Source organism: Triticum aestivum, chromosome 2A, assembly GCF_018294505.1.
Source record: "Triticum aestivum cultivar Chinese Spring chromosome 2A, IWGSC CS RefSeq v2.1, whole genome shotgun sequence".
Classification (NCBI taxonomy): domain Eukaryota; kingdom Viridiplantae; phylum Streptophyta; class Magnoliopsida; order Poales; family Poaceae; genus Triticum; species Triticum aestivum.
Genome location: NC_057797.1, coordinates 530,997,302 through 531,004,069, shown reverse-complemented (window position 1 = coordinate 531,004,069; position 6,768 = coordinate 530,997,302).

Genomic DNA, 6,768 nt, shown 5'->3' with positions numbered 1-6,768 from the left:
CGGACCCCTCCGGTGGTCCCGGTACACTACCGGTGATGCCCGGAACACTTCTGGTGGCCAAAACCATATTTCCTATATATGAATCTTTACCTCCGGACCATTCCGGAACTCCGAACAACATTCGGTAACCGCGTACATACTTTCCCTATAACCCTAGCGTCATCGAACCTTAAGTGTGTAGACCCTACGGGTTCGGAAGTCATGCAGACATGGCCGAGACAACTCTTCGGTCAATAACCAACAGCGGGATCTGGATACCCATGTTGGCTCCCACATGCTCCACGATGATCTCATCGTATGAACCACGATGTCAATGACTTAATCAATCCCGTATACAATTCCCTTTGTCTAGCAGTACGATACTTGCCCGAGATTCGATCGTCGGTATCCCGATACCTTGTTCAATCTCGTTACCGGCAAGTCTCTTTACTCGTTCCATAACACATCATCCCGTGATCAACTCCTTGATCACATTGTGCACATTATGATGATGTCCTACCGAGTGGGCCCAGAGATACCTCTCCTTTTACGCGGAGTGACAAATCCCAGTCTCGATTCGTGCCAACCCAACAGACACATTCGGAGATACCTGTAGTGTACCTTTATAGCTACCCAGTTACGTTGTCACGTTTGGCACACCCAAAGCACTCCTACGGTATCCGGGAGTTGCACAATCTCATGGTCTAAGGAAATGATATTTGACATTAGAAAAGCTTTGGCATACGAACTACATGATCTTGTGCTAGGCTTAGGATTGGGTCTTGTCCATCACATCATTCTCCTAATGATGTGATCCCGTTATCAACGACATCCAATGTCGATGGTTAGGAAACCGTAACCATCTATTGATCAACGAGCTAGTCAACTAGAGGCTTACTAGGGACATGGTGTTGTCTATGTATCCACACATGTATCTGAGTTTCCTATCAATACAATTCTAGCATGGATAATAAACGATTATCATGAACAAGGAAATATAATAATAACCAATTTATTATTGCCTCTAGGGCATATTTCCAACACCCCTAATCCAGGACTCCCACAATAAGGCTTTTGCCTATTGCCGATAACTTCAACAAAACATGATCATCTCATACAACAACTTATATCTCATCACGTCTTGACCATATCACATCACAACATGCCCTGCAAAAACAAGTTAGACGTCCTCTACTTTGTTGTTGCAAGATTTACGTGGCTGCTACGGGCTGAGCAAGAACTGTTCTTACCTATGCATCAAAACCACAACGATAGTTTGTCAAGTTGGTGCTGTTTTAACCTTCGCAAGGACCGGGCGTAGCCACACTCGGTTCAACTGAAGTTGGAGAAACTGACACCCGCCAGCCACCTGTGTGCAAAGCACGTCGGTAGAACCAGTCTCGCATAAGCGTACGCGTAATGTCGGTCTGGGCCGCTTCATCCAACAATACCGCCGAACCAAAGTGTGGCATGCTGGTAAACAGTATGACTTATATCGCCCACAACTCACTTGTGTTCTACTTGTGCATATTACATCAACGCATAAAATCTGGCTCTGATACCACTGTTGGGGAACGTAGTAATTTTAAAAAAATTCCTACGCATATGCAAGATCATGGTGATGCATAGCAACGAGAGGGGAGAGTGTTGTCTACGTACCCTCGTAGACCGAAAGCGGAAGCGTTAGCACATCGCGGTTGATGTAGTCATACGTCTTCATGGTCCGACCGATCAAGTACCAAACGCATAACACCTCCGAGTTCTGCACACGTTCAACTCGATGACGTCCCTCGAACTCCGATCCAGCCGAGCTTTGAGGGAGAGTTCTGTCAGCATGACGGCGTGGTGACGATGATGATGTTCTACCGACGCAGGGCTTCGCCTAAGCACCGCTACGATATGACCGAGGTGGATTATGGTGGAGGGGGCACCGCACACGGCTAAGAGATCAAGAGATCAATTGTTCTGTCTTTGGGGTGCCCCCTGCCCCGTATATAAAGGAGTGTAGGAGGGGGAGGGCTGGCCCTCTCTATGGCACGCCCTAGGGGAGTCCTACTCCCACCGGGAGTAGGATTCCCCCTTTCCTAGTAGAACTAGGAGCCCTTCCAAGTAGTAGGAGTAGGACGGAAGGAAAGGGAAGGGAAAAGGAGAAGGAAGGAAGGGGGCGCCCCCCTCCCTAGTCTAATTCGGACCAGCCCAGGGGGAGGGGTGCGGCCACCCTTTGAGGTCTTTCTCTCCTTTTCCGTATGGCCCATTAAGGCCCAATACGAATTCTCGTAACTCCCCGGTACTCCCGAAAATACCCGAATCACTTGGAACCTTTCCGATGTCCGAATATAGTCGTCCAATATATCGATCTTTACGTCTCGACCATTTCGAGACTCCTCGTCATGTCTTCGATCTCATGCGGGACTCCAAACTCCTTCGGTACATCAAAACACATAAACTCATAATATAACCGTCATCGAACTTTAAGCGTGCGGACCCTACGTGTCGTTATTTTTTCATGGCGGATGTCCTAGAGAAAGGACTTAGTCGTGGAGCCATCGCGACGGGTAGCTTGAAGGGGTTAAAGCGGACACATGGACGCAAGAGAGTTTTATACTAGTTCGGCCCCTTTGATGAAGGTAAAAGCCTACGTCTAGTTGTGATGGAATTGATGGGGTTTCGATGACTAGGGAGCAAACAAGCTTCGCCTAAATCTCGAGTTGTTGTCTGTTGTCCTTGAACCGCCGCCGGGTCGTCCCCTTATATACACGGGTGACGCCCGTTGGTTCACAGAGTCCCAATACCGGCTCATAGATGTGTCCGGTTTGGTCTCTACTTATTCCTATCTTATAATACAAGTTAAATACCAACGCCGGTTTACGGCTACAGGCCTTGAACCGACCATGGGCCTTGAGCTCTCGTCTGCCTTCTTGGGCTTTGACATAATTAAACTACTGATGAAGTTAACCCGGCCCAGATAGGCCGGTTTACGCCCAGTAGTAATATCCCCAATATTAGGCCCCAGATTGATTTGAACAGGTTCATGTCAATCCTTAGCAAAAATCTTCATCTTCAATGTCTTCTTGTAGTTTGTTGAACCGCCGTGATGTCATCTTTTCTGGTCGTTGTAAATCGGCGTGACGTCACCTGTTATAAAGAACTTTATCCATGATACCCCCTTTTTGTTTTTTGTTTAATAGGTCTCCGACAATTAAGGCGACAGCTTCATTTCGAAACCCACGGTCCCTTGATTTTCGCGCCTGACTCCTGTCCCTTGCCTTATAAATAGGACCGAAGGGTCATTTCTTTTTCCCCTTCATGCCTTTCTGCTTCGTCTTCCTCCCGACGTCCAGCTTCGGAGCTCCGCCGGCGTCGACGACCTCTGCTCCAACCTTGGCCGCTGCATCACCCTGACTGTACCAGAGCATCGCGGCGACCTTCTGTTTCTTCCTCTGCTCCGGTGAGTTCTTCACTTTTTCCTCCGTAGATCCGTTCTAGGGTTTCCAAGTTCTTCAAAGTTCATCGTCTGCTTCGTACTCATATGATAGATCCTAGATGAACCTGTGAACCTTTGTTCTGTGTAGCGGTAGTTCTTAGCATCCGCCTTTACTTATATGCCTCAAGACCATAGATCTACCTGTATCTCTACCCATTGATTTGGTACTGTTCTTTTTTGAACCTTGAATATTTTCCTTCTTTTCAGAACTTGCTTCAGATCCGTCGCTGTAGAGAAATCTTGTGAAATCTGTTTCTGTACACTTATCTATCTGCAATCTCAACTGTTTCAATGCTTAGATCCGGCGGTTTAACTTTATAGAAAAATTGCCAAACCGGTATATACCATTAGTCCCCTTGTTGAACCGCCTGATGTTGTTGCTTCATAAAACTCTGGTTTAAATAGAGTTGTTTCCGGTTTAACATTGTACATACCAGTGCACTTTAATCAATGCATTCTTGAACTGGAATTACCTATCTTGTAGATTTCATCATGGCCAAGCAAGTATATGAGTGCAACTGGGTTCCTTCTCGCGTCACAGAGACTCAACTGAACAATTTAGTCCTGATCGGCGCTTTAGGCAGCAAAAACACCATCCATTGGAGAGCCCCTGGCAAAGAATGTCGTCCCACACCTCAAGAAGGAGAGGTCGTCGTTTTCGTAGATCACTTAGCCCGGGGCTTTAAGCCGCCCGGTTCTAAATTTTACCGGGACGTTTTAGCCGATTTTCAACTCCACCCACAAGACACTGGTCCCAACTCTGTTACAAACATGTGTCACTTCCAAGTGCTCTGTGAGGTGTTCTTTCAAGAGGAGCCCATAGTAGAGTTGTTTAGAGACTGTTTCCATCTAAACCGCCATACTGAGTTTTCTGATGGTTCCAATACGGAATTGGGCGGTGTGGCGATTCAGAAAAGGAAAGAGGTCACATACCCTCACGCCAAGCTGCACAGCCACCCCAAAGAGTGGAATCAAACATGGTTCTATTGCAAAGACACCTCCCCTACTGGTGAAAATCCTTTGCCTGGTTTTCGTCTGGAGCGGCTTAGCAATACACACCCCTTTCCGCAAAGGTTGACTGCCAAGGAGAGAAGCAAATACGCTCCTCAACTGTCCAAGCTCAGAGCCTTCATGGCCAATGGTTTAACAGGAGTTGATCTCGCTCGCTGTTGGATATCGTGGAGCATACTGCCCCTTAGTCAGCGCTCCGGTTTGATGTGCGAGTATACTGGCAGTGTTGATGACCCACTGCGACATGCTAACATCCAGCTTACCGATGAAGAAATCACAGAGGCTGTGAATAAAAATGCTGAATGAACCGGAACACGTCTGTGCTCGAACCGGCCTGCTTCCCTTATGTGCCACCAACAAACCGCCAGCTGTAAGAATTTGATTTTTTTCCTTTTTACTGAACTTGTTATTGATATATCTGGTCATTTTAATATCAATGTCTGTTAAAACAGGGTAATGATCCGTTTTGGAGCAAGAAACTTTCCCAGGAGAAGCCAGAAAAACCAGACAAACCGGAGCGACCAACCCGGCCAAAGACTAAAGTCATGAAACGGCCTGCTCACAAGAAGAAAACCACTGCATCTTCTGATCCGGCCCCTGATGATGATGTGGACAATCCAGACCTTGAGGTAGAGCTTGACTCACTTGGCTTATTTTTCATGCGTCTTATTGATGATGATATTTGTCAGGATGATGCCGAAGCCAGCCATGCTGATGCTGCAGAGGTAATTATTCTCTCTTCCGATTCAGAACCTTTGCCTTCACTAAAAATCCGTCAGGCAAACCGGAAAGTTAAATTTTCTCATCCTCTTGCTTACTTGGATCCCAAATTTCTTATGAAGACCCAACAGCACGAAGCTCGCCGCACAACCCGGCACAGCGGCCAGGTAGTTACCTCCGCCGGTTTACCGAACAGTCCGGTTCGGAAACGCCGTTCAGAGGTCTCTAATTTGATTGTCAGTGCTTGTCCTAAAGCGGGCTGTTTTTGTCGACCTCTTAATCCATCTGACTCCGATTATCAGGTTACTTCCCACTCATCCTCTGGCGAGTCATCGGCTACTCAGCTGCCACTGCTCAAAACGGTGCTTGGGTAAGCTATACTTATCATAATATTTCTGGTACATCACCTTGGAACATATGTTGTATTTGACTTTGTTATTCCTTTCAGGGCCAAGCCTAGGCTGAGCAAGAAGGCTCGCCTGGATAAAGCGGCTGAGGAGGATGCCGTCCCTGAACCGGGCAAAACCCCAGATCTTGGAGTGGCTATTCCTGAAGATATACCCAATGATCCACCGCAGCGAAATGACGATCTTATTGCTGAAGAGAGGCCTATTGATACCTCAAGTCCTGTCAACCATCCCACAAGCCCCATCCGGATTGAGAAATCCACCAGTCCAACAAAGCCTACTGATAAGCCAACAGCCCCATTGCAAACCGGCGATGCCAAGGATGATGAGGTTGTCATTACTGGCATTGGTCGCACAGAGCCAGGCGATCCCGTTGCTTTATCTAGACACACTACCAAGGAAGAATTTGCTGCCATTGGCAAGGGAAAATGGAATGCCGATCTGACAACTTATGCCGCTTTGAACGCCCAAGATCTCCATTCCGGCTATCTGAACCGGCTATACACCAGCCATGACTATGAAGCTGGTCTGGTTAATATGATGAAAGAGAAATTTGAGGTAACTTCCATATGCTTTTTCCTGTTTGGATATTTCAATCTTGTTAACTCTCCTAGCCCCCAAGGGCCGGTTTAGAATCTGCATCCAAACCAGGACTTGCTAATATAAATCCCAATGCTTCGGAACTCGCTGATGTAGCCCCCAAGGGCCGGTTCAACTTAGTGCAGTTAAACCGGGACTTGCTAATATAAATCCCAATGCTTCGGAATTCGCTGATGTAGCCCCCAAGGGCCAGTTTAACTTAGTGTAGTTAAACCGGGACTTTAAGTAATTGAGATCGCCGCATCAGAATATATTTGAGCAAATAGCCATTAGCCCCCAAGTGCCAAGTTGAATACTTGTATTGATCTTGGGACTTTATAATCAAGTGAAACATGAAGATCAAATAGGCATTAGCCCCCAAGCGCCAAGTGCATAACTTGTTATGTGGTTGGTGCTTCAATTCTTGCACTGCTTGCTGAATCATATAACTGTCTGTATGCAGGCTGAGCTGAAGACAAAAGAGACCCAAATCGCTGATCTCTAAGAAAATATGAAGTCCCAACAGACTGAAACCTCAAAAGCAAAAGAGGAGTTGACCAGCGCCTTAAGCGTCATGGAACAGCTTAA